The sequence below is a fragment of the Erpetoichthys calabaricus genome, chromosome 7 (genome assembly GCF_900747795.2).
Source record: "Erpetoichthys calabaricus chromosome 7, fErpCal1.3, whole genome shotgun sequence".
NCBI lineage: Eukaryota > Metazoa > Chordata > Cladistia > Polypteriformes > Polypteridae > Erpetoichthys > Erpetoichthys calabaricus.
In genome coordinates, this window is record NC_041400.2 from 50220503 (window position 1) to 50243088 (window position 22586).

Below are 22586 nucleotides of genomic sequence, written 5' to 3' on the forward strand. Positions count from 1 at the left end.
TATATCTTCTGAATATTTACTGGATATTTTTATATGCAGTGACATACTAGATAATCAGAACAGAGTGTACATTGAAATTATAATGTATAATATGATTAAACATCCATCCGTCATCCAACCCGCTATATCCTAACTACAGTGTTACGGGGGTCTGCTAGAGCCAATCCCAGCTAACACAGGGCACAAGGCAGGAAACAAACCCCGGACAGGGCGCCAGCCCACCGCAGGGCGCGCACACACACACAGACACACACCCACACACCAAGCACACAATAGGGACAATTTAGAATCGCCAATGCACCTAACCTGCATGTTTTTGGACTGTGGGAGGAAACCGGAGTACCCGGAGGAAACCCACTCAGACACAGGGAGAACATGCAAATTCCACGCAGGGAGGACCTAGGAAGTGAACCCAGGTCTCCTAACTGCGAGGCAGCAGCGCTACCCACTGCGCCTCCGTGCCACCCTATGGTTAAACATTTATTTTAATTAAGAGTTTGTTTTGCTATGTGATTAAAGTATTATGAAATCTCACCAATATGTTTTACACTCTATAATATATTATATTATATTATATTAGCAGTGTAAGTCCCAGAAACTATTGAAGTCATCAGAAAAAAAAATGTAAATGTAGAGATGTCAGGTAATTGAATGGAACTACTGTACTCTGGGCATCTCTCTTCATTTTGCCGACGTGCTTGCATCATTTCTGCATTAGCAGCTAAGAGACTTTGTCTTTCTTTGGAGGTTTCGTTTTGCAGAATGTGCCTTTTGCTAATGTGCTTGTCTCGCTTCTGTATTAGCAGCTAAGCGAGTGTCTCTTTCTTCAGAGGTTTCGTTTTGCCAACGTGCTTGCCTTGTTTGTATATTAGCGGCAGGAGGATAAGTAAAAGGGATATCATTTTGCCGACATACTCGCCTCGCTTCTGTATTAGAGGCTAAGTGAGTGACTGTCTTCGGAGGTTTCGTTTTGCTGATGTGCTGGCCTCGCTTGTGTATCCTCAGTGGTGGAGCCCTTATCCTGACTCCACCTCTCACTTCCGGGCCGGACAGACACACACAATTCCAAGTGGAGACGTTTATAGGCAAGATTATATTATATCTTATACTAAACATCAAATTCATTGACCACTCCCCTGCCAATCTAGAGTGCAATAAATCAGAAAATATCATGCCAAGTAGTCATTCAAATATAATGAGGTATTCTAAGGGTTAGTAGAAGTACATCTTGCATAGTTAATTAAAGGCAACATTAGTAATTGTTTAAAGAGGTTCTGAACAATACCTAGGTAAATACTTGTTTTGTAATCTTGAGTAAAATAAGACATGCTGCTTTTTCCGTAACACTTGATTTAAATCGTCTGACAAGTAATCAACAATATTTGTTCCATTTAGACTTTAGCACGTGACAGTCTTAAAACATGTGACCCAGTGAGGCCTATCCATTCCGAGTTTTTAGCCAAGTACATTTAAGGCCATCAAAGAGAAATCTGTGCAATATACTGTTTTGCATGAGTTGCACATACTGTATTGCTAAAGCAGTGAGTGTCATCCAGCAAACATTAAGCTTTGAACTTTGTCGTAGGATATGGTGGTGCTTTTGTAATAAATTAATTCAATTAAAATGCCTAATTTCCTATTTGTTACCCAAATTTGTTACAACAGATAAATAACTTCTGTCATTATGAAATTTAATTCTTCTTCGACGTTCCTACATTGGCTTCTCAGTGAATTCTAAAACATTAACCATGTTGCTTGTCTTACAAACCATCATTGGTTCTGTGGAGAATTTTGACATAATGTGAATTCAACATCTACAATCGGGGCACAAACTTCATTTGCCTTTCATTTAATTTTATGTCCCCATTCATTTTAAGATCTATTTTTCTTCCCACAGAGGCTGTGCAGTTGATAGGGCACTTCATTTCCTTGATTATCCCGAATAACAGATCTTTAATTTCCAAATAATATTCCATATTAAGTTTTGTGACCTTTTATATAATGTTAGATATATATAATTAAAGGCTAGCATGGTGGCGCAGTGGGTAGCGCTGCTGTCTCGCAGTTGGGACACCTGGGGACCTGGGTTCGCTTCCCGGGTCCTCCCTGCATGGAGTTTGAATGTTCTCCCCGTGTCTGCGTGGGTTTCCTCCAGGCGCTCCGGTTTCCTCCCACAGTCCAAAGACATGCAGGTTAGGTGGATTGGCGATTCTAGATTGGCCCTAGTGTGTGCTTGGTGTGTGGGTGTGTTTGTGTGTGTCCTGTGGTGGGTTGGCACCCTGCCCGGGATTGTTTCCTGCCTTGTGCCCTGTGTTAGCTGGGATTGGCTCCAGCAGACCCCCGTGACCCTGTGTTCGGATTCAGCGGGTTGGAAAATGGATGGATGGATATATAATAAATGATATGAAAAATATGAATTGTGGCACCTCAGTTAGAGCCAAGTGTAGTGCGTGTTGACTCAAACATCCACCCCAGACATCTGGATAAGGCCAGCTCTGGACTTATGACTTCTGACACAACTCCTTTGAGTCAGCTGTTAGTTGAATATTTCAGCTCTTTTTAGGCCTTTTCAGTGATGTTAGATTCTGACTACAGGGCCTGGGTTAAGCAGAGGTTTTTTAGATGGCAATACATTCTCAATACAATTTTGAAGTTTTGTTTTGTGATACTCCAAACAGATTCTTCCTAACGTGCTCATGTCACTGCTGTCATGCCATGTCCAAGGCCAATTATGTTTTTAGCGTAACACATTCTCTCTCTAAAAGGACCATAAACTAGGCACATAGTCTGAGAATATTTCTACAAGAGGAAAAAAAACAACACAGTACTCCAACTAGTCATCACTCTGGCATATCTGCGTTTACAACCTGCTATGTATATACACCACAATATCTGGAGTACTTCATCTGAAAACTTGTTTTAAAAATAACGAGTCACCACCACACCACAGACATGATGACACGGTCTTTTTCTTATTTTGCAACAGAATGCACTACTACAGTGAAACAGAATAATGATTTTAGAATAGTTTTGGTAATTTATATATTTACTTTTCAGTAAGCAGTTTTCTCAAAGGTTCTTCTAAACTGTTTGCACAGGTTTGGCCACATGAATAACATCTACCCATCTACGTTCATCAGAACTCTTATATTTAGTTCCATGTCGCAAAACCTTGTTCCGTGTACTGCAGGATTTTTATTGGAATGCAGACCTTTAGCAGGGACCTTTAAGAAAATAAGTAATGTTTGAATGGGGAGGAGAAAATGTAGCATTTAAAACTTTAGTAAACATTAACAAGCATATTGTTGGAATGGAGCTTTTGCCACATCACTTCAGGTCTTATTTATTCAGTATGCTGGAGATAACCAGTCTCATAGAATGAAAGGCTGAATGAAGTACTTTAGATAAACAGGGGACATTTTTGTCTGATTCATTTAAAATGCCTAAATAGTATAGTCCATGCTGCTCTGCCATCCTTAGCAGTCCAACTAATGCTTCTATAGATAACTCAGCCGTGCAGCTCTTATAGTGCAATAAGACAGGAGTTCTGGAAACTCCACTAATCACAATGACAAGGGAATTCCAGCATTTTTAGCACTGAACCTTCCAGATTTAAGTATTTAAAAGATGCTCAGCTTATTTTTAAACTGGTTGTCCGCTATGCTCAAGAGGTATGGAAAAAGGTGATCCGCTGTGTCAAACCCTAACGGGAGTAGCCGAAAGAAGAAGAAAAAGTTTGCTATGCTCAAGAAGGGGATTATCCTTTAATACATTTTCTTACCTATTTAATGATTATTTTCATTATCAGCCAGTGTAAGAACCAACTCAAAGATACTAAGACCTAATTCTACTGACGTTTTCTCTTTTATTGCCCTGAGCTCCTGTTGAGGTTGACAGAAATTGTGTAAGATATCACATAAGCAATGTTCTGTTTAAAGTGTTGTGAGCATTCCATAGCCCACGTCTATTACAATATATTTCTGCATTCTGCCTGTGCTTAGCTGCGCTTTGGTGAATTAAGTCATGATTGGCATCAATGTTGAGAATATAGCTCAGGATGTGGAATGAACTGTGTTTCATATAAGGGAACCATCAATGTGGGAGACATATTAACATTTTGTCCTCTATGAATAATGGCAGAGGTTAAAACGTTTTAATATATTTTGCTTTTATAATTTCAATTAATTCTTCTGGCTATACGAGACAATTAGCATTTTAAAGTTAAAAATCTCTGCTTCTGTTAGATCAAAGATTTTATAGAGTTTTACTATGTCAAAGTTATTCTGAATGCTTTTCACAGTTTATTATCCATCCTTGATCAAGCTTTTGTAGCATATGCTACAGCATGAGATCACGCTGTTATACTTAATGCAGAACAGAGCACATTAGATCATATAAATGAATGACTAATCATAAAACATTAGTTAAGATCTCCACATTTTTCACAAATTATTTCATAGTAGATTTTAAACTCTTTACTGTTCCTTGTTATTAAGAAATTCTATTTACTGGTCCCTGGGTGGCAGCATAGCATGCTTGAAATTTTTCAAATTATCTGTATCAACTTTTATTGTAAGACCTAATAACCTCCCATTTTGAGTCTAGGCTGGAATTAACCAATTTAAACAGGAATATCTTACTAATATAAAATGTAATTCTCACTGTTGCAAAAGGTCATAATTAACCTCCTTAACTTCTTCTTCTTCATTTTGACATTCACCAAACACAGACAGTAGGTTAATAAAATTTGAAAAATTCTTATTTTCTTTTTTTGGATCAATACATAATGCAGCATCCCATAAGAGCATAAATCTATAATGTTGAGGTATAGAGGTCATAACTGAGCATTTAAAGTTAGAAGTACTGATTTTTTTTAGTTGAGCCTTCGCCATGCCTTTTAAATTTATAAGAAACAAAGAGAGGTGAGAAGTTGCTTTTGATGATGAAAGCTCAAGAGTCAAAATGTATCTCAAACTTTCTTTTCATTTTATAGCATGGAATTAATTTACTCTTTTTTTCTTGATGGGATTTAAAGCTAAGAAAGGTTTTCTTGGATTAGAAGTAACTCTTAAATTTATATGGAACAGAGAAAGTTCCTAACAGGGACATCCATTAAAGCAGAATCCCACACAACTAACTTGAAGAGCAGCCTGTGTGCCAGCATTGGCTGGTGAGATGTGGATTTAGCCTTTTAAATGTGAGTGATGCCACAAAAGGGACCCAGTGACACTTGCTCCAGTTTTTTTTTTACGAGACAGTTCATTGTTTACAGTGAAAAATAGCTTAACATGTGCAATCTTTGGGATGTGAGAAAAATGTAAAAGCAAAACTTGATTGTGTTGATAAACTCTTTCAAACATGGGAAAAACATGCATGCTGTATAAATAGATGTTGAATCAAACTCTGGTCTAATAAACGGTAGCTATTGAGATAAACTGATTTGATTAAGCATATTGAAGGATGAAAACTGTCATATGGATGATTTTTAGAGAAGAAAAAATGTAAAAGGAATACCTAAAATTCAGCCTGCTCACATTTTTACCTTTTTGTTTAAACGTTTTGAGAGACCATTTGTTTTTGCACTTGAAAAAAATTAAAGCTGTGAGAATGAAATTACTTTTATTTTAATTATGAAGGCTGCTTTCTTTGCTTCAAGTTCTAAATGAAAACATAATGTAGTAAAATCAGCAGTTCCACTTTCTCATTGAGTTTAAATGCAGCAATCACACTGACTTTAACATTGAAAGGTATGTAAGGGGAAAACATGCTATATATGTCGGAAACAAGCAATATTTTTTCATGTCACAATCCAATATTATATAGATATCAAAAAAGTCCACTACAAGGTTTAGATTCATACAGAAAGCAAATGAACTATATATAATCCAGAGTTTTAACATGAATCTGTTTTCAGTGAATTAACTTAACAGCTTATTCGGTTTCATACAATGTGCTAATTTAAATATCTTGACAGTTTTATGCTGCCTTCAGTGCCAAAGCGGCATTATGATTGAACCTCTTCTAAAGGCAACTTGTAATCCCCAGTATGAGCTTGGATATGAAGGAGACTGTAACTGGGTAAAGGACAGTCAGGTCAGGTCCACTAAGCTTTATACCAGCATGGCCCTCATCAATTAAAGCAGTTAGAGAAGACGAAATGAGATTTAGGGTGGAAACGGTATATCCATCGTCCCATTTCTCAGACCAGCTCCATAGAATGTTACAGTGGTATCAGACCAGGAACCACCTCTAGATGAGACAGCATTTTATTGCAGGGCATGCTGACACACAAACACACATTCAGTCGTACATATTGTACCAGTTGGTAGTTGTCATTTAACGCACCATGTTTGAGATGTAAAAGAAACATGCAAACACTGTAGTACTAATCACTGTTTCACTGTGCAACATCATGTGCCTATGAAAAGTATTCCCCTCCTTGGAGGTTTTGACATTTTATTGCTACAATCACAGTGGATTTAATCTGAGTTAAATTTAATTTTAATCAAAAATCCAGAACACTTTAAAGACTTAAATATCAAAATCAATTTGATAGTAATAGTAATCAAAAAAATGGCATTTAAGGTAAGCAAACACTTACAGATCAGCTTTCCTCTCCACAACAAAAATAATTAAATATCAGTTACAGAGAAAGTAGATTATATTAAGCAGAATGAAGTACAATTAATGCAAATATAATAGCAAGACCGTGGAACAGCATTTAAATCGTCATTTCTAAAGAAGACTGATGTACTGATTATTTTTTTTGCTTTCTTCAACTGAGATCCTTTTCCTGTATGGCAAGATCTTTTCTACTGTTCCATGGTCTACTTTAGATAGTGAAATCCCAAGTCAGTATTAAATTCTACGGATCTTTTAGAGCAGGGTTCTCAAACTCTGGTCATGGAGGGCTGCAGTGGCTACAGCTTTTCATTCTAACCCTCCTCCTAATTAGTGACCTGTTTTTACTGCTAATTAACTTCATTTGAATAAATTGTAATTGATGACTCAGACGCCTTATTTCCTTTTCCTTAATTAGCTGACAAACAATGAGCCAAATGAGCCAAAATATGACCAGCAAACTGTGTCTATCATACAGTATCTGAAAATAAAGAAAGATGAAGGTCTCAGGAATGTTGATCTGCTCAGTTCCACAAAACATTTTACCAGTGCACTTAGGAAAGAGAAAATCAACAATTTCAGAAATGTATGCTGTTACACAATGAGAGCAGCAACAAGCCACGGAATTAAAGGATGTGTTTAATTAACAAGAATCAGCACCTAATTAAGCAACTGGTTTGAGTGAAATTGGTTGGAGTTTGAGGCCCTGATTTACCGTATATACTCTCTTATAAGTTGGGTCTTGAATCCCTAAAAATCGATCATACAATCAGACCCCAACTTATCTGCCCGTTCAAAAATGCGACACTTAATTTTTTTTTTTTTTACATCTTCTTGCTTCCCCCAATCTCGCACCAGTCTCTCAGACACTTTGAATTTTGTTGCAGCAGCGCAGGTACCAATTTCCTTCACCACTTAAACTACTCTTAATTTAAAACCAACTTCATATTTTCTTCTGATCGAACGCTCCATCATAGATAAGGGATGCTCTTACAATCAAAGTGTATGAGGTTATGAGATACAAAAAAACACAAAACAGTGCAAATGTCGCTTCGGAATCGCTCAGGTATTACCATGTGGTCACGTAGGCACAATACATAGAAAAAATAGGCAGTGTGATCCATGGTTACTCTCTCAGGTGGGCATTAGCATATCATAATACAGTGGTACCTTGGTATATGCCCGCTTCGGAATAAGTCCAACTTGGTATACGTCCTGTTTGGACGTGATAAATTTTGCTTGGTATACAACCTTTGTTTGGAATACGACTCGCGTGCTAAAACACCGCATGCTACCCTTGTTTACTGTCTCGAGACAAAGCCAAGACTGCCTGTGGGATAGTGGGTCCGCAGCTTCAAAAAAAAAAAGGGCCAGGTTTTAAATCCGTATAGCCGTGTCGTTCTCCATGGGCGCGATTGCACAACCGCGAGGAGTTAATGAGGTAGATGGAGCGAGTTGCACCTGCACGTGTAGGTGTGATCGTTCTCAATTGCTTCATTGGCTTCCTGCGGAGTGTAATTAAGGCGCTGTGCCCACGGAGGCGCGGGTGGATGTATATATATGGGTCGGTACCAGGAAGGGGGGATAGGTGGATCAAGGAAAAGAAGAAGATAAAGGAGGTTAAAAATATGTCTTAACAGGCACTCGACTCTTCTCAGCAAGGTTAAGTGAGGTTAAATTTTCATTTATTTCACCTAATTGCTTTTGTATTTATGTATTTTAGTATTAAGCATTGTTTAAATTATTTTATACAACCCCATTAATGTATAATATGCCAATAACAATAGGATTTTTTTTCATGGGAATGGATTAATCATTTTCCCTTGTTTTCTTATGGGAAAAATTCATTTGGTATAAGTCCAAGGATCTGGAATGGATTAAGGATGTATACCGAGATACCACTTGGACCAATAGCGTGAGTTTTCCGCATTCAACTTATACAACTGACATTATAAAATACCGGAAATTAGACGGTAAAGTCAAGCCCAAACTTATCCACGGGAGAACTTAAACGCGAGTATATATGGTAGTTGGTCTTCTATTGGCTAACTCACTTCACATTTTATTTCTGTTTGGGTTCTGTTTAAGGAAAGAAATGAAGCAATTCAGATGAACGATGAAGAAATTCAGGCAAACAAATCTTAAACAAACAAGTCAATTAAAATTAATTCAAAATAAGTTAATTAGTAATAAAAACAGTGCACTAATTAAGAAAAGGGTTAGAATGAAGACCTGCAGCCACTGTAGCCCTCCAGGACCAGAATTGAGAACCCTGAGAACAACTGTACATGTGTGAGTGTTTGGGCCTAAGTGTACTTTGATGCGCTGTCTATGTCTTTCCTTGAGCACATTTCCATTGAGACAGACTCTGCTACCTGTGACCGTCTACAGGATGAAATGAATTCAGAATATTAATGGGTGGATGCTAAAAGACAAAAGAAAGTTACTGCTTCCATCATAAGCAGCTAAAATACATATGATGTTATTTCAAAGCATGAACAAAAAAAATAAGTGTAGTGTAACTCAATTTTTACAATCTGCTTTATTATGAAATGAAATGTCAGGGGACATTCCCTGTTTTACAAAAATAAATACCATTATTGAATTTTTTTTATGTTTTTAGTATTAGATTTTTAGTCACAGAGTGTGAGTACTGTATGTACAATGTGCTCTACAATGAGATGACACCCCATCCATTCCTGGCTCCAGCCTCATGCCTGTTTTCTGCTGGCATGGTCCCTGGCTCTCACAAGTACTGAATAAAATAGCTTGGAAACATGGATGATTGGATATATAAAATATTCAGGGCACTTTTTTTTTTCCAAACAGTAACACCTGCCAACTTATTAAGATTTTTCTGGTATCTCCCATTAAATAGTCCCTATAAGCACATGGTATTTAAGTTCAGTTTGTGAAAGCTAGGGTGCGTCAGTGAGCCCCAAACCCTAAACCCGAGCACACAAGACGGTCCCAGGTTCAAACAAAAGGTGTTTTATTATACAAAAACCTTGTTTACACAAGCTCAAAACACAAATCATCTCTCCTTCTTCTTTCACCACCACACTGCTCTGCTCCAGTGGAGTATTGCCCATCTCTGCTTCCAGGTCCGACTCACCTGGACAAGGCAGTGTGGTTCTTTTTATTGAGGACCTGAGAGTACTTTCAGTGCCAGGGCTTCTCCCATTGGAAGCACTTCAAGGTCATATGGAAGCCCCAAATAGTAGGGAGTGTAACTTTCTGCAGCACCCTCATGTGGCACCACCTGACCCCATCAGGGCTGCATTACCCAACTATAATTCCGTTCATTCCTTGCTGGTGTCCGAATGGGCACTGATATCCAGGGTTGCTGCCATCTAACATCTTGAGGGATTGAGCTGCTCCCCAGAGACAGTCCTTTCCTGTCCTTCCCATTGATCCCGGCCAGGAAAATTACACCAAGTATTACTGGTCGGGATGCCTGTCCATGTGGATGTAACCCCCGAGGAAGACAGGAATAGTTCAATCAATCAGTCTTTATTCAGTCACAGATGAGTACATGGATTCATGCTTTGCTTAGCAGAAGAGCAAAGTTTTCCGGTTTCAATCGGCTTTTAATATTGAGTTTTCCTCCCTCCCCCTTACTTATGAAACAGCGTCTAAGCATTTGATCAATTCGGCCAACCGTTTCTTTTTTGTGTACTTGTCAAGAGGGGCGCCAAAGAAGGAAATGTCATCTTTCCTGTGTCTAACAGACATGTTCCTAAAGAAGGAAGTTGTCTTATGTCAGCTTACTCCAACCTGTCTTATGACAGATGCCTGTATGAATAACGTAACGTTATAGCAAAACAACTTTTAACGCTTAATAGCTTGCAAGAAGTTAAATATTCTTTCACATCCATCTGCCTGGTGCTTCCCATCTAGGTAAGGGAATTTCTGTTTTTTGGTCGGGATGTCTGTCCATCCACCTGGAGCTTCTTGTCTGGGTAAGGATTCTTCCACTCTGTTAGCCGTGATACTCGTCCATACGCAATGGTAGTTGCAAGTGTTAATGTATGTTCCCAGTTCTTGTAAAATACTTATTATTGTGTAATAAACAGTTATGGAAGGAATACTACAAATAGTTATATGACTGTCTCCTAATAAATGAAAAAGTATTTTTTAACCTAAGGAATAGACATAATAGAGTCAATAATGCATTCTACTAGATGAAAAAGAAAGTCATAACCTGCGGTATAGACAGCATCTATCACTTTCACAGTGTAATAACATTGCTCAGTGTGTCTAAGTCTTCATAAAGCACAAAGGCAGCACCACAGCCATCTTTCACACTGACCTCAGAAGAGAATCTTGTATGTTCAACATCATCCACCCTGTTATTGGTCAGTTCTTCTGTAAGGCCTCCCTTCTATTCAGCCAAGTTGCTGACTTCTCAAACACTTACACACATCTGCTTATGTTGATATCTTGTCAGGAAAGAACAAATAAATGGTTGTAACATCAAATATTTTTTGTTTATTAATAATGCATAAAAATGTGGTAGTCTGTACTTTTATGAATGTTTCTTTCCATCAATATTATCATATTAAAAATGCAAGAATTCAGTTTACTTGCATGATCATTTGCTCTGAACCTGAAATACAGTTCACAATGCAAAGAGACAGAGTTCTCTTAAACACAGACACTTCTCATTTCTCAATTTTTTATTGTTAACTTTATTATCAGATAGATCGATGGCACCCATTTACAAAATCATGAACAGATTTTCAGTGTTTTAAAAGATTTTAAACAGAAAGTCTATTGGATCTCTGTGATTTTCTGTTGGAATCAGCAGTTTTGGAAAATGAATGAAAGTTTTTATGTAGCATTTTGTGATTCAAACTTTGGTTACACAATTAGTTATCACACTGTTATGAAAGCTTTTCTGAGTATAGTTTTCAGTGGGACTTAGTGTCACCATTAGACATTTTTTAGTGAATATATTTCTCAATTTCTTTAATGCACAGAAGGAAAAAGTAAGCCCAAATATATTTTACCAAATATATTGTAATAACAAAATCAAAAATATAAGTATTTTAAAGTATGTTTTTCAGTGGGATACAGTAGAATCCAGCTGCCTCCTGGTGACAGTTTCACACATGTGCAATTATTTCCAAGGAAACTACTCCAAAAAAAGTGTTACACAACAAGGATGTGCCAACAGATTTGCCAAAATGCTGCCAAATTACAAGGCCAAGTATGCACTAGCAATTTGCCATTTTTTAAAATTACTCCAGATGGAGATCATGCTAAATACACAAATTATTAATGTACAGTCCTATGGCATACTCTCTTATGAATTTTAGCCTACATTTATGTTACAATATTTTAATTGAAGAAAACCTAACTGGCCATCAGAAGCACAAAACTTAAACAAAGAGTTAAACAAACTAGGCTTAACTTAAGTTACTGATTATTTCAACAAACAATGCAGAATTTTCCAATCCTATGATCCTATGATATGACCAACTGCATATACAGAAACCAAAAACTCCATTTGATAGTCTTGTAGCACTCCAAAACAAAGCCACCTTCATAGTAGACAAAACATTTGAAAAATGAAATCTTTCACAATGCACAAAACATGTTTTAAGTTTAAAAGTAGTTTTAGATCATATGCACTACAAGATACCACTTTATTGATGCTGAAGCACATCAAGTTACATTGCATTTGAAGTTGTATTTCCAGCATATAGTATGTGACATTCATGCTGTGTTCTAAACCTCAAATTTAGTCAACAATATCAAATATATCTTTGAGGAAACTGTCAGCCATTTAAATAGCTCTTGTGGGAAGCAAAATAATGCATAGTGGTGATAAGCAAAAAATTACATGTATTTCCTGTTTTTTTGTGATTCATTTAAAAATTCTGTTTGTTGAGTTTTTAAATGTATAAAACTGAGTATATGTCAGTTTACTTTAGTGTAATATGATATGAGTGTAAATATTGAATATGTGTGCACACAGTTGACAAGTATTTTCTAGTTATTGTTAGAATTAAGAGATTTTATTTTTTTAATATTATAAATCACTGTAAGTGTATGTTTTATTGTGCATTTTTAATAATTATTGTTACTTTAAAGTTGATGAGGTGGGGCATGCTAAAAAATGTAATATGCATATTAACGAAGAAAAAAAATCAAACTGGGTATTCAAATTTGGTGTATATAATTGATAGCTGACTATCAACTTTAGTTCCTACTCTACAAATAGATAAAAAACTGTAACTCTATAAAAATCAAATGCTAAATCATTCCTTTACTGGTATCTTTAAGCAGATTTTTGATTTGGGTGTTTTGAGTACTGAAATCTGCATCTCCAGTGGCTCTTTGTGAATTTCTTAACCTCAGTATTTTTGGTGAAGTGTGACCCACCGTTTACTTCAAATGCATATTCCACAGTTCACATTTTTATGAATAAACCTGCCAGTTATTTCAAACTTGCATTGACTCCTATACTGTTATCATAACTCTAAATAACAGAAAGCACACACAGCACCTGTGACAACATAATGTTCATGTTTGCCACTTGTCCATTGATGTCCTTGAATGCCAATGTATAAGCTGATTTTACTGAAAGGTTTTTCCCCTTGCAACAGGTTATATTTATTTTTAACATGTGCAATGTGCTTTCCATACATGTGACACACATTTCTGTGTTTAGTAAGTTTTCTTAGGAAACTTTTCGATTGTTGACAGTTCTTTGAATTCAAAAGCCTGCTCTCTTTTGGACCAAGTTAATGAGAGCACCACTGCTCATTGCTGTTCAAAATCATTGTCTCTGCTTTGAGTGCCACTTTCATGAGGCATTGGATTGGTTTAGAAATGTGACACTCAGCGAGTCATCTTATTGGTATCTATCTATCTATTGTTCCCACCAATTTTTAAGCAAAATTTCCTCATGGTTGTCTCCAGATGTAGTCAGGGACACTAGTTTAGACTCCTTTTTTATTTCTGATGTGGTATAATAAACACAAGGCATCAGACAAACAAGTGTCCAAAGCATATGTTTTTTTTCTTTCCTTGGAGTCGCATTGTTTGCATTATACTTCCAGCTTATTGCTCATTGGCTGTCAACTCTTTACCCACTGCCAACTGTTTAGTTACATAAATATCCTTAAATAGACAATGGAGCCTTAATACGTTGCATAATATTCTATAGGAGTCTCTACTTAAGAACTTGCTATCACCAGCACTGACAAATATACAGGTGTCATCACGACACAATATAAAGTGCAACTCTTTTGGTTATGCCATTTACCAACCAAACAATAAACCCTTCTTTTACCGCTGTTGTCTTTTCTTTCAAGGCGCAACCTCTTAGCCTTGATAAACCCTATGGGCAGATAATGTGGCTAATCCCAATACAGGTGTCTTAATTTTCAATTTATTATTTCAGTCCCTCTAGATATAAAGACCAAGTATAGAAATTTAAAAGCAAAATTATATATTTATTAAAAAATAATAATACCAGTAGATGAAAGTATAAAATAAAATATAGATAGCAAAGTCTGTATATATATATTTATATATATATATATATATATATATATATATATATATATATATATATATATATATATATATATATATATATATATATATATATATATATTAGTCTTTAGAAAAAGCTTACAAAGAATGTCAAGAATTAGAAGTTTGTCCTGTAGCAGCTTTTGAACTAGCTATCGGTGTTATTCATGAAATGCTTTCATTGACAGTTAGATGAAATGATCGCGCAGTCTCATTTTCTGACATCGCCTTCACCCTCTTTTGACATCCTTTTTTGTCGTCACCGTTTCTTCTGTTTTGGCCCTTTGGAAAAACCATATTTGTATTAAAATTCCACATGGAGCTTCAGAACATATGATATTACACACATTTGATTGGCTGGGTGCCCATATGATGGATAACTTCGCTCAAAGTTTTTGATCTTTTTAGTACCTTCACACTCCTTCCTTTCTCAAGCTGTAAACTACATTGTAATTTGGTAAATCCTAGTCCTATGGCATCCATCTGTTCAAAGTTTATAAAGTATTTCCTGGTCTTCTGCTTCGTTTACACAGATGTTTTAAGGTGATTGATTACTGGTACAACTCAGAAAAAGAGGATGCTTTGATGTCCTGGTACAATTTGGGAAAAGAAGACTCTTTGATATTACTTGTTCCTGCAAGTGTCCTGTTTGTTTGAGCAAAAACTAAAATGTAAGCATCTACAATTTAAAATCCAGAAAACATTACACTAATAAAAGAAAATTTAATTTGAGGAAGGTGCAAATACCACTGAGTTACCCTAAAGGGATTAGCATAAATAGGGGAGGGAAGTAGAAATAAGAAAAAAAGAAATTAGAGCCAGTGACTCTGCACAGCCCAAAATAAACTTGCCTGAGCCAAGTGGTCTGATAAAATAATAATAATAATAATTATTATTATTATAGTTATAATAAATCCTAGCATTTGATTTTAAATAAAAACAGACAATTTGGATTCAGATACAGCAGCTTTTCCATTTCAGTTTTTTGCAGACATTCTTTTTTCATATTGGGGCACCTCTATTGGATGTTTAAGCAAGTCATGATTTTGAGTATCAAGTGCTAATCCTGGGAACACTGGTTACAATGATGGAACCAACCCTGAATAAGAAATCAAAGTGTGTTTGTGCACACACCCATGTTCACTCAGACCTCTTAATTTAGATGTAATAATTAACTTAACCTTCATGTCTATGTGATTTAGGAATAATACTGGAGTATTAAGAAAAAAATCCCATACACACACAAGGAAACGTGCCAGCTATACACAGTGAGTGTTTAGTCTAAATGGCAGAGATTCCATGGTCTTAAACCAAACCATTTCTAGCACCAAATAAATATTTTGGGTTGCAGTGTAACATCTTTAAAATATAAGGCTTTTTGCTGACAACTATTTCTAACTAGATGCCCTATTTATAATTTTAGATTTTATTTTTTACTTTTGTCTATTTTTGGGTTGCAGTGTAACATCTTTAAAAAAATAAAGATAAAGATCTATTTCTAACTAGATGCCATATTTATAATTTTAGATTTTATTTTTTACTTTTGTTTATATGTAATTGCCATTTTAAGTGGATTTCATGTATTCATACTATAATCAGTAAAAGTATTCTAATGTTTCCATGTGTGCCAGCAGAGATGAAAAGACTTTTAATGCTCTTTTAGATGATTAATCCTATAGACAAAGGTAATAGTTAATTGGAGGGTTTTAAGCTTTTGGTAATATCCTACGGTAAAGCAACTGATTGTTGAAAGCACATTATAAACACTAGAACATAACACTACAGTGAATGCTTATTTAAACTACTAAAGTATAAGCACACAAAGCATACAGTATTTGTTCAAATGAGCACTAGTGTCTCTGTACACCTGTCTTTCTGGAATGGTAACCTGCTGTGTGGATGGCTGAGGTTTCCTGACGTTTGTTTTTGCATTTGGTAAACAGAGAAGGAACTTTATAAATACTGTACCCAGAAAAAGAGAAAGTTCTTATTTTGCAATAAATTTTATATACAGTAGTTGCTTCTGAATGAATTTTTTAAAGAGATTTGAACCAGAATCCCTTACATCTGGTGAATAGGCTCAGCGTCTTTAAAAGTACCGGGAGACTGGTGATGGTATCAAGTTTATCATGATGCTGAAGCAGTGGTACTCTAAGTGACAGCTGTCTGTGGTGCTGCATGCAAAGGCTGCGACAAAGTGATTGGCAGGCATCTTTATTTAGAAGGACAGAGTGGAGTTTAATGAGACAAACTTTTACAGGTTTGGTGGATGGGACTTAGACCGTGGCTTACTGTATAAAAGAGAAAAGATAGCAGAGATATAAATGGAATTTTGAATGATACAGGGAAGAAGGCTAGAGAGCCTGTTAAAAAAAAAAAAAAAACAACTCATTAAATAATATGGACTTGCACTGTTCTAAATTGCAAGAATGTTGTTTTTTAATGCTGTCCTTCAGTTGCAAATAAATTATGTCAACTACTTTATATGCAACCATTTATACTATTTTAGTACACATGCTTAAAATGTAGCAGACTAATAGCAAAAGATGTTAGGTCATATTTATTAAATGGACAAGCAAAATTTGATCTCCTTTTGTCTGAACATTTCTGTTAACCTCTGTCTTTATGCTTGTCATTTACTTTTTCGCTTGTTACCATTAGCCCCAATAGATTTTTTTGTAATTCCTATATAAAGACTCATAGCTGTGTTATGGTTTTCTTCTTCTGTAAATTTCTGTTTTTTTCTTATATTTAATCTAAACTGCTAACAAACACCTTAAAGGAAAACATTGTCCATGATTTTCCTCAAGAAATGTCTCAACTAGAAAAATGTGTTATTTTCAATAGTTACTCTCAATGGTCTATAGTTGAAAGCTGTGAATAAAATGACCAAGTGTCATCTCGGCACCATCAAAGTCAAGTTGTTCATTATTATTAAATTACATAACGCTGTCCATCTATCCATCAAGTATTAAAGCCACTTCATAATCCAGTCCAGATTATGGAATGCTGAATCCCATCCCAGTAGTATTGGATACAACTATGGAACCCATCTGGAAAGGGTGTCAACACAGAAAATTATAAATTTTACGAAATGTCAAGCATTGATTTGAAGTAGACTTTTTAAAAATCCCCAATGGATGCAATCTACAGTGGATTCAGAAAGTATTCAGACCCCTTCACTTTTTCACATTTTGGTATGTAGCAGCCTTGTGCTAAACACATTTAAACTATTTTTTTCCAGCTGATGAAGTAATACTCAGTACCTCAGAATGAAATTTTTGCTACTTTATTAAAAATAAAATAACACTTGAAATCTGATTCAGGTACATCTGGTTTTATTGATGATCATTGGGATTTATCTACACCTTGTATGGAGTCCAAGGGACCCACAGGTGACAAGGTGCATCAGTGTTAAAACCAAGCATGAAGGCAAGCCATGATTGACCAGTATGACCACTTGATAACTTTCAGTATTAGTCAACAACATTTGCATTAGACCATAGGAAACATGATTACAAAAGCTCAGCAAACTTTGTGTTAATACTCTGCATGTGAACAAGACAATATCTGATCATTTAGGCGTGTGCAGCTCTTTTTATTTGAGTCACAATATACTGTGGATGAGTTTATCACTTTAATATAAATAAATTAATTCATAACACCAACATCAGTTCAGTGCAGTCGCCCCAAGACATCATATACAGTACTATATGGCCAAATTCAATACCCTGTGGGAAAAAGGAACACAAAGGAAAAAAAGACTTACAGTACATTGATGAGGTAACCCATACAACTATTGGTAGCAATTTTTTTCTGAAAAACGATACATTATACAACTAAATTATGAGCTGGCAACATTTTGCTTTTGTTGTTTAAATTGTTATCTCACGTGCTATAATATTTTTAACTTTTAAAGTAAAAGTATTACTGAAAACTCCATCTACAAGGTAAAGACATGCTGCAGAGTACATGCAGCAATATCAAAAACGAAACCACAATGCAGAAGTTCATCATTCATTCTTTATTGTGTATTACACTCATGTTAATTTGTTACAATAAATCCCTCAGTATTCAGCCCTACTTAGCAGTGCCAGCCTGCTTGTAAGGCCTGTTAACACTTGTATTAAGTAAAAGAAATTCATTAGTGGGCTATTTCTTCTCTGTTTTTTGAATTCTGGAACTGCTGATTTTTGAGTTATACATTTAAACTAGTTTCCTTAAAGTACTCAAATCATCCATAAACTCTTTTAACTTAAATATTTGTTTGAATGTGTGCATAGTCAAATTATATAGAATAAATAAATATTTTTAAAGTGTAAACCCCTCACATGGCATAAGAGTCTTCTACAGTACTATTAACATGGAGTGCTTACTGCTCACTCCATTTTGCTTGCTTATGCTACGCTGTCAGCATTATTGTTCTGTACCAAAGTTTGCTTTCCAGACTTCAAATCATGTTTTTTCTTTAACTATGCATTTCTCTTTTCTTGGCTAGTTCTATTTCCGTTTTTTATTTTAACAACTTAAGCTGTTTTCTCCCAATGACATCTGTTGTTTAGTTTTTATTGTATTTCTCCATATGTACTCTACTGATATTTCTTCACTGTGTTTCAATCCTTGATGCTTGTACAGAAACATATTTATTGTTTTTGTTAATTACCTTATGATACTGTTCACTATGTATGAGCATGAAATAAAACTAAAACTTACAGAGCATTCTAAATACAGCACAATGCTTTGGTCAAATGTAATATTTTGCCTGTTGTCAAACACAGCAGGTTTCACTTTTTGCACATCCTAGACACTCCAGTAGATGCAAGATAAGCCATTTAGGTTGACAATTCAAACTTTGACATTTAATGTAGGCTTGTTTCTGTGTGTGCTCTGCATTTTTGTCTTAAGTGAAATTGAAACTGTAATTCTATGAGAAAAAATATTAATATCAAGGAATCCATTTAGGAAGCCTTCTAAATCCTAAATTAGGAACATGAAAAAAAATGTTATTCAGCATTATGCCTGGTCAAGGCAGGGACTAACCCTGAAAGCTGTACCAATCTGCCACAATGTATATCCACACTCTTTAATGTGTCTGAGGAAAATCTCAGTATCCAGATTGGAATATATGCACAGAAATGAGAAAAGTGTGAGAACTTCACAGAGGCACTGCCTGGCCTGAGACTTAAACTCAGAACTTACATTTAAATTCGGAACTCTGGAATTGTGAAGTAGCAGCTGTCACCTACAGTGCCTTCAGAAAGTATTAAGACAAATTCACTTTTTTCACGTTATGGTGTGTTGCGTCCTTGCAGTAAAATGGCTTTCCTCTTCAAAAAACACTTGAAATCCATGAATAAAAAAGTGAAAACTGGATTTTAGGAATTTTTGCAAATTTATTAAAAACAGAAACCTGAAATATCGCATTGTCACTAGTTTTCAGACCCTTTGCTATGACACTTGAAATCTGGCTCAGGTGCATACCATTGTATTAACCACTGCTGAGATGTCTCTACACCTTGTTTGAAGTCCACCTGTGGTGAGTTCAATTGATTGCATGTGAATAGGAAAGGCATTCACCTGTCTATAGAAGGTTCTACAGTTGACAATGTGTATCAGAGCAACAGCCACTACATGATGTCAAAGAAACTACCTGCAGAACTCAGAGACAGGATTGTATCCAGGAACAAATTTGTGGAAGGTTACAAAAATCTGTAGAATTGAAGGTTCCCATGAGCACCGTGGACTCCATAATTCCTAAATTCCAGTAGTTTGGAACAACCATGACTCTTACTAGAGCTGGATGCCTCTGAGGAGTGAAGTCACCAAGAACCTGGCTGAACTCCAGAGAACTATTTGGGAGATGGGAAAGACTTTCAGAAATACAGTCATATGAAAAAGTTTGGGAACCCCTCTCAGCCTGCATAATAACTTACTCTACTTTCAACATAAAAGATAACAGTGGTATGTCTTTCATTTCCTAGGAACATCTGAGTACTGGGGTGTTTTCCGAACAAAGATTTTTAGTGAAGCAGTATTTAGTTGTATGAAAAGAAATCAAATGTGAAAAAACTGGCTGTGCAAAAATTTGGGTCCCCTTGTAATTTTGCTGATTTGAATGCATGTAACTGCTCAATACTGATTACTTGCAACACTAAATTGGTTAGATTAGATCGTTAAGCCTTGAATTTCATAGACAGGTGTGTCCAATCATGAGAAAAGGTATTTAAGGTGATCAATTGCAAGTTGTGCTTCCCTTTGACTCTCCTCTGAAGAGAGACAGCATGGGATCCTCAAATCAACTCTCAAAAGATCTGAAAACAAAGATTGTTCAGTCTCATGGTTTAGGGGAAGGCTACAAAAAGTTATCTTAGAGGTTTAAACTGTCAGTTTCAACTGTAAGGAATGTAATCAGGAAATAGAAGGCCACAGGCACAGTTGCTGTTAAACCCAGGTCAGGCAGGCCAAGAAAACTACAGGAGTGGCATATGCACAGGATTGTGAGATTACAGACAACCCACAGATCACCTCCAAAGACCTGCAAGAACATCTTGTTGCAGATGGTGTATCTGTACATCATTCTACAATTCAGCGCAATTTGCACAAAGAACATCTGTATGGCAGGGTGATGAGAAAGAACCCCTTTCTGCACTCACGTCACAAACAGAGTCACTTGTTGTATGCAAGTGCTCATTTTGGAACAAAGTGCTTTGGACTGATGAGACAAAAATTGAGTTATTTGGTCATAACAAAAAGCGCTTTGCATGGCGGAAGAAGAATACTGCATTCCAAGAAAAACACCTGCTACCTACTGTAAAATTTGGTGGAGGTTCCATCAGGCTGTGGGGCTGTGTGGCTAGTTCAGAGACTGGGCCCTTGTTAAAGTCGAGGGTTAGATGAATTCAACCCAATATCAACAAATTCTTCAGGATAATGTTCAAGAATCAGTCACAAAGTTGAAGTTACGCAGGGGTTGGATATTCCAACAAGACAATGACCCAAAACACAGTTCGAAATCTACAAAGGCAGTCATGCAGAGGGAGAAGTACAATGTTCTGGAATGGCCGTTACAGTCCCCTGACTTGATTATCATTGAAAATCTATGGGATGATTTGAAGCAGGCTGTCCATGCTCGACAACCATCAAATTTAACTGAACTGGAGAAATTTTGTATGGAAGAATGGTCAAAAATACCTCCATCCAGAATCCAGACACTCGTCAAAGGCTATAGGAGGCATCTAGAGGCTGTTATATTTGCAAAAGGAGGCTCAACTAAGTATTGATGTAATATCTCTGTTGGTGCCCAAATTTATGCACCTGTCTAATATTGTTATGATGCATATTGCATATTTTCTGTTAATCCAATAAACGTAATGTCACTGCTGAAATCCTACTGTTTTCATAAGGCATGTCATATATTAAAAGGAAGTTGCTACTTTGAAAGCTCAGCCTATGATAAACAAAAATCCAAAGAATTAAGAGGGGTTCCCAAACTTTTTCATATGACAATATAACCACCACTGCAAAATTCCACTAATATGAACTTTATGGCAGAGTGGCCAGGTGACACATGAAATCCTTCTTGGGAGTTTTCAAAAAGCTACTTAAAGAACTCCCATATAATGAGAAACAAGATTCTCTGTTCTGACAAAACCAAGATTCAACTGTTTGACCTTAGCTCAAAGCACCATGTCTGGACAAAGCCAGGCACTGCTCATCACCTGTACAATACCATTACAGCATTGAAGCATGGTGGTGGCAACATCATACTGTGGGGTCGTTTTCCAGTGGCAGGGACTAGGAGACTAGTCATGGTTGGGGGAAAGCCGAACAGAGCAACATATATAGGTATCCTTAATGAAAACCTGCTCCAGAGCACCATGGGCTGTAGGTTCACCTTTCAGCAGAACAATGTCCCTAAGCTCAAATTTAGAGACACTACAGAAGCATGGTGGTGGCAACATCATACTGTGGGGTCGTTTTCCAGTGGCAGGGACTGGGAGACTAGTCATGGTTGGGAGAAAGCCGAACAGAGCAACATATAGAGGTATCCTTAATGAAAACCTGCTCCAGAGCTCAAATTTAGAGACACTACAGAAGTAGCTTAGGGTCAACTCTGTAAATGTTCTGGAATGGCCCAGCCAGAGTCCAGACTTGAACCCAAACGAACATCTCTGGAGATACCTGAGAATAGCTTTCCACTGAGTGTCTCCATCCAGCCTGATAGACTTTGAGATGATCTAAAGAGTAGAATGGCAGAAAATCCCCAAATCCAGGCATGTGAAGCCTGTCACGTCATACCTAAGAAGTCTCCAGGCTGTAAAGGCCAAAGGTGCTTCAACTAGTGAGGAAAGGGTCTGAATACTTGTGTCAGTGTAATATTTTAGCTTTTTATCTTTAATAAATTTACACATACTTCT

General features: G+C 36.4%; 1 protein-coding gene across 2 annotated transcripts in view; it reads left to right on the top strand.

Annotated features, from left to right (window-relative positions):
• Nucleotides 1-22586, top strand: part of kiaa0825 (KIAA0825 ortholog) — a 537179-nt gene that overhangs the window by 155905 nt on the left and 358688 nt on the right. The window lies entirely within an intron of this gene.